The sequence below is a fragment of the Oratosquilla oratoria genome, chromosome 9, assembly GCF_046742065.1.
Source record: "Oratosquilla oratoria isolate Oo_2021 chromosome 9, ASM4674206v1, whole genome shotgun sequence".
NCBI classification, from domain to species: Eukaryota; Metazoa; Arthropoda; class Malacostraca; order Stomatopoda; family Squillidae; genus Oratosquilla; species Oratosquilla oratoria.
In genome coordinates, this window is record NC_134785.1 from 47,260,238 (window position 1) to 47,270,237 (window position 10,000).

General features: G+C 36.0%; 1 protein-coding gene across 1 annotated transcript in view; it reads left to right on the forward strand.

The window, feature by feature from the left end:
- The window catches only part of gudu (Armadillo repeat-containing protein gudu), a 94,099-nt gene that overhangs the window by 68,564 nt on the left and 15,535 nt on the right, over positions 1 to 10,000 (forward strand). The gene's annotated exons all lie outside the window — the stretch shown is intronic.

Consider the following 10,000-nt stretch of genomic DNA (forward strand, 5'->3'; position numbering starts at 1 on the left):
CGCACAGAGAGACCTGAGTTCAAAGCTCGCGATGGCCGGGCCTAATTGTTAGAATTACATCGCTGCTACTTGCGATTTGTTCTAATATAGTTACAATGGCGAGGCAAATTAGCTTAGTTACCTACTTGCCCTCTGGTGCTGTTGGGTCTCGCAGAACACGGGCTACAAAACTAGATTTCAGTCGGCCCAACCATGGGTATAGGATCATACCATGTTTCGAGGCTTTTAACGATTTGAGTGGCGGAGTGGTACGCTTGGGATTCGTGTTCAGAGGGACCCGAGCTTATAGCTGGCGACGGCCGGGCCTGATTGTTTTTTCTAACATATTCCCGTTTCTGGTCTCTTTTCAAAAGTATTGAATGATAATTGTCCGGCCCTATTGTTATTTTAGCCTTAAACTTACCTGGACATTAACAGTATTCTCGACAATATACGAAAATTAATTTCTATACAACGACTCACACCGCTTAGCTTTGTGAAGAGATTTTTTTTTAGCATTTATGCTATCACAATTTTTGACCGATATGATCGATTTTAATTAATTCAAATATACAAATTGACCATTCGTAGATATTAGTGGAATAATAAGACATTTAATATTTTTCACCCAGAGTGCAACTGTGGAATTATGTTGATATACATGCTTATCACAGTTTTTAATTTCATACTGTGTTTTTCTAAACCTCTCTGGGTACATCTGTAATAACTTGGGGGATATAGGATATGTGCAATTCTTATAAACTTCTATTCTCAGTAATATCATGAAAACAAGAAATACCACAAGTGAGGACGGACCTTCTATTAGTTACAGTTTTTTCAAGTTCTTGAAAAAGCTGAAATAAGCGAAACGTCTGATTCTATATATGTGAAAGAACATGAACAATTAGGTTTTGTAGCTGTTCATTTCAATCTGAATGCAGCGGCGTGCAGAGTGGTGGGGGGGGGGGTGCAGAGGAGCGGTGATCCCGGGTATCCCAATGGGCGGGACATATATATAATCAGATACTTTGGGCAGTGGCGGCTCGTAGCTCAAATTAGTGGGGACGCTGCTCGAGAAAATGTTTAGCCTTTGTTTTAAACAAACAGGTATAAAAAAAATATATATTCAGAAACTACTAAAAGAAAGAAAAAAAATCAAAGAGACTAGCTGGAAGCAGGATCTAATTCTACACTTTATAACATTATAGCTTATGGCACACGGTTTTTAAGCACAACACACGCAGAGTAATATATATATATATATATATATATATATATATATATTACCTGATGTGGAGATATTATAATTATCTCCACATCAGGGTCGCGGGAGCGACAGTGTTTTCTTCCTCACAGCGTGCAGCTTCTTATGTGCGCATGCGCACAATAGCCAAACTCCCGCTGCTGGAACTGTGAAGCGCACAGTTGCATACAATTTTTTTTTTTTTTTTATAAACTGGGGCTTTATGACGTCATAGTGATTCTTTTTTAAGTTTAAGGATTATACATTGTAGTTGTACAAGTATAAAGAAAGAATTAAAGAAAAAAGGACTCATTATATTGAATGTTATAAATAATATCAGGTGGAAAATAGGGGGTGCTGCAGTTCTACAGTGCCTATACACGAGTTCCCACTGACTTTGGGTAAAAGAACTTAATGTTTTTTGGTTAATTTATATTTAGATCGAATAGTTTTGTTTTATGATTTATCTGTGTTTAGATATTCTAAATACCTTTCTTTTCCATAATATTTCTCAGTGCTAGCTAGGTCTTATGCTTGAATTGATGACCTCTGCATGCCACTTTCTGAATGATTAAGGAGATGCGATGAGTGGCGGTAAGGACGATACACTTTACCAGACGTAGCTACAAATGTATTGTAGCCCTCAGAGATCCAGTCTGCCAGCGCTCTGTTTCTTACTGTTTTTGCATTATTCAATAATTAAGATTACCTTCATACAGTGTGTTCAAGTTGTGTATAGTGTTAACATAGATTATTACTTTAAAATTGTGTGTACGGTAAAGTATTTTCTAGTGTGTCGAATTATATATGTATTTTTTAAATAATTACTAATGACTAGTGTTACTAAGATAACTCAGTTGTTGATAGCCAGTAAGCTAGCATTAGCAATTAAGTTAATAATATTTTTATCTTTATTTTCAACTGTATATGGTTATTATTCATAATTACCATTTATTGTCATTTGATAATGTATACTAATAATTTGATGTGTTTTAAAGTATCATATATATCTGTTGTACAATACCCCTTTATTAAACCTTATTTAATATTTGAAATGTTATGGATGCTATTTATAATTAACGTTGGAAATGTGGCTTGCGCTTGCGGATCAGAAATTTTATGTATAGAAGAATGTAATATTATATCATTGCGGAACCTATTTTGTTTTTGTGGTGCCAAACTCTGGTAGTGAAGTATGAGGGCTATAAAAAGATTTTTTCTTTTTTTCCTGAAACGACTTCTGTCACGTTATGCGCGAGGTGTTTTTCTTACCAAACGGTATTGACATTAGGTTATATTGTCTCAGACCACTGTTCATGTGGATAGTCTCCTAATATTATTTGGCAGATGTACTGGACCCTAGGACGTGAGTTTTCCAAACTGAGTCATATACTTAACTCTCTCTCTCTCTCTCTCTCTCTCTCTCTCTCTCTCTCTCTCTCTGTGTGTGTGTGTGGTTTGCTCAGGGTGTATGCATGTATGGGATTCACCATGGATCACGACCCACGCTCGTGTTCGCCAGCAGTTGCCCTCTCCGAAGAGAGCTCAGAGCTCCAATATAGCCAAATCTAAATATTTTATACACACACACATTTATACACATACAAAGCCTTAAGCAGGGCTCGAACACGAGTCTGAGTCGTTGCAAGCTCTCGACGCTAGCCACTAAACCAGTGAGTCGAGAGAGAGAGAGAGAGAGAGAGAGAGAGAGAGAGAGAGAGAGAGAGAGAGTGTGTGTGTGTGTGTGTGTGTGTGTGTGTGTGTGTGTGTGTGCGTGCGTGTGTGTGTGTGTGTGTGTGTGTGTGTGTGTGTGTGTGTGCGTGCGTGTGTGTGTGTGTGTGTGTGTGTGTGTGTGTATGTGTGTGTGTGTGTGTGTGTGTGTGTGTGTGTGTGTGTGTGTGTGTGTGTGTGTGTGAATGTGTTTATTTACCTAGTTGTATCTTACGGGAAGGGGAGCTACGCTCGTGATGCCCCGTCTTCGTATTTCGCAGTATCTAGTTTGCTCTTAAATTCATGTATGGCTTTTGCACACACTATTGTTTCGTCCAATTTGTTCCAGACATCCACCACTCTGTGTGAAAAGCTGTTCTTTTTCAGGTTTCTTCTATAACTGCCCTTTTTGAGTTTCTTTTCGTGTCTTCTTGTATTTGTCTTATCCCAATTTAGTAAGTCTTCTCTATCCCGAGCTTCCATTCCTCTTATGATTCTATAGATGGTCAATAGGTCACCTCTTTCTCTTCTTTGTTCCCGAGACGGTAATTCCAACTTTGACAATCTCTCTTCATATGACATTTTTGAAAGTGTTGGGGCCACCGTAATTGCTCTTTGGATTCTTTAATGTTTTTTTTTTTTTTTTTTTTTTTTTTTTAGTGCTGGGTGTCTATAATGTCGTTGCACACTCCAGCTTTGGCCTTATCTGTGTAATTAGTATTTTTTTTTAACAATTTCTTCGTCCAAATAGGTAAAGGACACCTTTATTGATCTTAGCAAGTTGTAGGTTTCTCCGACAGTTTTATATATCTGTTTATTGCCATCTCCTTTGTGATAATCACTCCCAGGTCTTTTTAAGAACTCTCTTTACTTCCTTCGTACCGATTTTATATTGTCTTGATATTCTTTTTTTTACTTTTTTCAAATTCCCTTATGCTACATTTCTTTTTGTTGAAGTCCACTTCCCACTTCTGACTCCATTCCCAAACCCTGTTTAGGTTTCTCTGTAGCGACTCACAATCCTTTTCTGTACTCACTTTCCTCATCAGTTTTACGTCGTCTGCAAAGCTCATGTAACATTCTGCACCCTTATCCATGTCATTCATATAAATAGCAAACATCATCGGAGCCAATACCGATCCCTGTGAGACACCATTTATCACTTCTTCCCAAGTAGAACTATTATCTCTGAGCATCACTCTCATTTTTCTTTCATGCAAAAAATCCTCCATCCATTTGAATAATTTTCCTTGTATCCCTCCTATGGTTTACATTTTTTTTGTGTGTGGAACTTTATCAAAAGGTTTTTGTAAATCTAGGGAAGTACAACAGCCCAACCATTCATTTCTTGCACTATATCTATTAACCTTGGATAGAAACAGATCAAATTTGTAAAACATGAATTTCCCAGTCTAAATCCGAATTGTTTCGGGTTTAGTATATTGTTTTCCTCTAGATCTTTTGTGCATCCATTTTTAATAACTTTTTCACACATTTTGGCTTCTATACTTGTAAGTGAAACCAGTCTGTAATAGGTTGGGTCTTCCTTGTTCCCTCCTTTAATTGATACGATATTTGCATTTTCCAGTCTTTCGGTGTTTTCCCATCTTTGAGTGAGCAGCTTATTACCTTATATACTTTGTCTATTAGTTCGGCTATACATTCTTTTAGTATCCAGTTTGCAATTCCATCCGGGTCGTGCGATTCCCTGACATTAATTTTTATTATTTGGTTCATTATTTCTTTTCCTGTCACAATTATTTCACTCATGGCCGGGATCTAACTTCACTTCTTTCATCCCCATACTGTATATATTCTCTAGTGAACACAGACTTGAAATGTATGTTCATGACGTCAGCCATTTCTATATCTTCTATGTATTCTATGTCCCCATGGCGTAATTTTGCTATTTCCTGTTTGTTTTTTAGTATATTCTTCACATATTACAAAAGATTACAAAGGCGGAGCATGCCGACAGGAGACCTTTTGGTCCATATCTACGTCGGATGGGGAAAAAATCATAGTAATGATAAATAAATAAATGAATAAATAAAAATTATGATAATATAAATAATAAATAAAATGCATAAATAAATGCATAGGTATAGTTAGGTAATAAACAAACAGGTAAATAGTAAATGATAATAAATTTACATATAACTTATAATAAATGAAAATCACGCAAATAGTAATAAACAGACAAATGATAACAAAACAAATAAACAAATAATATAAAATAAATGATAGTCATTACAGCATCTTGCTTAGATGTTTATCTAAACGATTCTTAAAGCTTCGAACTGAACTACATTGCACTGCCTCTGCAGGAAGTTTATTCACTTCATTAACTACACGGTTGGCTAAGTTCTTTCTACCTACTTCCAAATTAAATCTATCTCCAGACAGTTTGAGACCACTGTTTCTTGTCTGATTCTCATTCAGTGAGAAAATTTTGTCACTTTAGATGCTGTCAATTCCCTTTAGAATCTTTAAGACCTGTATCAAGTCACCTCGGAGTCTACGCTTTTTTTTTTAGGGAGAACGGATTATAGTCGATTTTCGAATGATTTATTTTTGATATTTGGAATCAGTTTTGTGGCTCGCCGTTGTACTTTTTCCAATCTGTCAGTGTCTTTAATGGGATTCGGTGACCATACGGAAACAGCATATTCCAAATGTGGACCAACTAACGATTTATATAGCTTGTTAATGAGTGATGGACTTTTGAAGTCAAAAGATCGCGCAATCAGTCTTAGAATCTTATTTGTTTTCTCAGAGGCTGAAATACACTGCTTAGATGATTTGAGATCGTTACTGATAATTATGCCGAGATCCTTTTCACTATCCACTTTTGTTAACGAATTTCCAAATGACTTGTAATCGTACTTACTGTTATTTTTACCTGTGTATTACCTTGTATTTACTTGTGTTAAATTTCATTAGCCACTTTTCAGACCATTGCTGTAATTTATATAAATGTTCTTGAATATCTAATTGATTTAAATGATCATTTGCCATTCCGCACAGTTTTGTATCATCAGCAAATTTGAAAACAGTAGATTTTAGTCCATGGTCTATATCACTTATACATACTATGAATAGAAGTGGCCTAAAAACGGAACCCCGAGGAACTCCACTTGTAACATTTTTCCATCCAGAAGTTTTACCATTTAAAACAACTCTCTTTTCTATCATTCAACCAATTACTAGTCCAACTTAATAGGCTATCACTTATTCCGTGTGAAGCTAATTTAGTAATAATCTTTCGTGTGGGACGGTATCAAAAGCTTTTGCATAGTCTAGATATATTAAATCTATATTGTTTCTTTTGTCATAGTTCGAGATAACTGTGTTGTAGAATTCGAGTAAGTTAGTCACGCAAGAACGTTTCCATCTGAAACCATGCTGGTTATCATTTATCAAATAGTTACTTTCTAAATGATGTTCGATAGCATCTCTGATGATAGTTTTCATCATTTTTCCTTACATTTTTCTATCATGCCTTTCTCATAATTTATTTTTCCCCCTGCGCACCTTTACATATTCATTCCATAGATTTATATATATTTGCCACTTTCAATTTTTTTCATCTTTTCCCTATCTTTTCCAAGCTTTATCTCTTCTATCATTCGCCTCACTTCACCTTCTGTTATACCAGTACTTAATATACACCTTTTCTTGTTTTTGTCACGATACATATTTATCCATTCCTTCATTGTAGATTTCCTTCAGAATCATCCATTTCTCTTCCACTTGTGTTTCCTCATTGTATAAATTTTCCTAATTAGTTTTTAGAATTTTTTAAGTTTTCCAAAGTCTGTTTTGTTATACATCAGTCTTTCTTTCTGTATTTTCCACTTCTTTCCATATATATTTCCTCTTTTAGTTCAGACTCAAGTAGTATGTGGTCACTTTTCCCAATTGGTGTCTTGTATTCAACTTTATCCACAATTTTAGACTCTGATGTAAGTATTAGATCTAGTCTCGATGATTCTTTATATCTGGTATTTTCTTTTACCCATTGTGTCATTGTATATTCTCTAATTATGTCAAGTAATATATTTCTCCAATGGTCCTCTCTACCTTTCACTATCACCTCTTCCCAACATATATCTCTGCAGTTAAAATCACGCATAAGTACTACGTTTCCTCCGTCCTTCAGCGTCTCATTTAATGAACGACTTGTGTCTTCTAACATTTTAGAATAATCGTTCTCTTTCGAAGAACTTGTTTTTGGGAGCACTTAAATCACTACAAACTTTCTACTTTCATGTCACTATTTTAAACTTTTATCATAATCATTGCAACACTGTATTCTCTCTCTGTAATCTTCGTCACATTTAAATTTTTCTTTGTCAAAAACATGACTCCACCCTGTTTTTCCTCTCTATTTTTTATTCAGTGATCATATGATCCTTTCCAACACTATTTGGTGGTGGTGAAAATCTTAATTTCGTCTCCACAATTCCTATTATATATGGTTTTTCTTCTGACAGATAATAATTTAGTTCGTTTCATTCTGATATCAGACCGTAAGCCACTTTTATTTTGTTTTCCTTCTCTCATTCTCTATTCTTTTCGTTTTTTTTAATATACAATTTTCTTAGCCTCATGTATAGTACTCTCTAATAGAATTCGTTCTTTTCGTTTCCCATTCTTTTCTCGTTTTTTTTTTTCTATTTTAACTTCACTTCTTAGTGTCTTCTCTCTTTTTCTTCATGGTTCATTTCTTTTTTATCCATATAGTTTTAAAATTTTCACTATTTGCCAACCTTCCTGCTTTTGCTAATACTTCTTTTGCTGCCAATTGTGACCTTAATTTGATCTTTGAGGTTGACTTTTTCTTTTGAGTAGTGCCCCATTCTATACACTTCTATTTTTTTTAATTCTTGTTCTTCGTCTTGTACTGCTTTCAGAATGTTTCTTGCTGATTCCTTCTCTTCTTTTTCTCTCAAATACCTAACTAGGTTATGTTTTTCCTTTATACCATATACTACTATGCACCTCTTTTTGTCTACTGTATCTCTAACCCAATTTTCTTTCTCTTTAATTATTTGAATAAATATGTCTTTGGTATTCTCTTTTATTTGGTATTGGATGATTTTTTTTTTAAACTATTTCTTGGTTTTGCTTATACTTTTGCCATTCTTCTCTAATTCTTAGTAAGTCTTCCTCTCTTATGTTTCGTTCAACCTCCTCGATCACCTCTTTAATTTGTTTATTCACTTCTTTTTTTTAAGGTCTCACTATTGGTGGTATTTTTATTTTCATCCTTTCATTTTCATTTTCTACTTTGGTCAATTCCTTTTTTAAATAAATGACCTAATTCTTTACTTCCACATTTTTCTTAATTCCCTCAGTTCTTTATATATAGGTTTCGTTGTACTCATTCTTTAGGTGCATAATTTCTTTCTTTAATTCCATAATCTCTTGATTCCATGATCTCATCTCCTTTTCTATATTTATAATTCTACTCAGTCTTCTGTCATATTTATTAAATCCAGAAAAAAAATCTTCATCATGCCTTAGAACACCCAATGGTGTTTCGATGTTTACACTACGCTTCGGTATTGTGCCAGTAGATGTCTCTGTTCTTTCAATGTTTACGTTGAGTTCAGTTTCATCGTCATTTCCTTGTCTATATCGATTCCATTTAATTTTCTTTAATATTCACTATTTCTACTATATCAAATCATCACTGGTATCCACAAACACTCCCCTTCCCATTTAACACAAACTAGGTTTCCTGTTATATTTATAGTTGTGAAGTTCCGTTGTTTCTTGGGAACTAAAGTTGAGACGTCTTTACACTATGACGATCGACGTGTGTGTGTGTCTGTGGTTCACCATGGTCTTGGATCGCATGTTTGATTCATGATCGACAGCTATTTCCATCCCGGAAGAGAGCTCAGAGCTCATGCATGACCGATCTATGGGTAATGCTGTGGCCTTACACACACACACAACTCTCCCACCACGAGAGTTGAAGTAACAACTCAGCGCAGCGATACTGAAACTATTTCAGCCCTTGTAGTTGTGACAGCCGGGAACTCTACCAACCGCACCACCGAGCCGCATGCGCGCGTGTGTATGTGTGTGTGTGTGTGTGTGTGTGTGTGTGTGTGTGTGTGTGTGTGTGTGTGTGTGTGTGAGAGAGAGAGAGAGAGAGAGAGGGAGAGAGAGAGTCACCATGGTATTGGATCATGTGTTGGACTCGTGATCGACAGCTATTTCCCTCTTCCGGAAGGGAGCTCAGAGCTCATAGGACCAATCTATGGGTAATGCTGTGACCTTACACGCACATACACACCCAACTTACCGCCCACGAGAGTTGAAGTAACAACCCGCAGCACAGCGGTACTGAAATTATTTCAGCCCTGGGCGGGATTCGAACTCGGACCGCCGCAATGGCAGCCGGGAACTCTACCAACTGCGCGATGAGCTGTGTGTGTGTGTGTGTGTGTATGCGTGTGTGTGTGTGTATGTGTGTGTGTGTGTGTGTGTGTGTGTGTGTGTGTGTGTGTGTGATTCAACATGGTCTCTGATCGACGACAGCTCGGAGTTCGATATGTCCGCACACTATATTATAATATCAGAACAGGTCAACACGCGCATTGCAGCGGTAAGACAAGTAGAACTAATATATAAAAGTGGCGGCACACTAGGCTAGCATGCTACTTGCTTTTGCTACTTCGTTTGAGTAGAAACGACTTCGATTCCAATATTCTATACTCCCGTAATGGTATTTCAACAATGTCTCTAACATTCGTATAGGTTATCCCTTAATTCGTCATTCTGCTTCTCACTATATGACGTAAGAGTAATTTGACATTTGGAAATTTGAAAAACAAAAGATTGTCACCGAAGTTGTTTGTACTTAAACGAAGTAGCAAAAGCAAGTAGCATGCTAGCGAGAAATGCCTAATGTGCCGCCACCTTAACGGCATTTTCGCTCACAGAAAACTAAATGATATACATTTAAAGAGGTTTAAATCATTACGTTAGTATTATTACTATTATTTGATTTTCCATGACCATGCTACTAAAGTCATTTTATGAACTAATAAT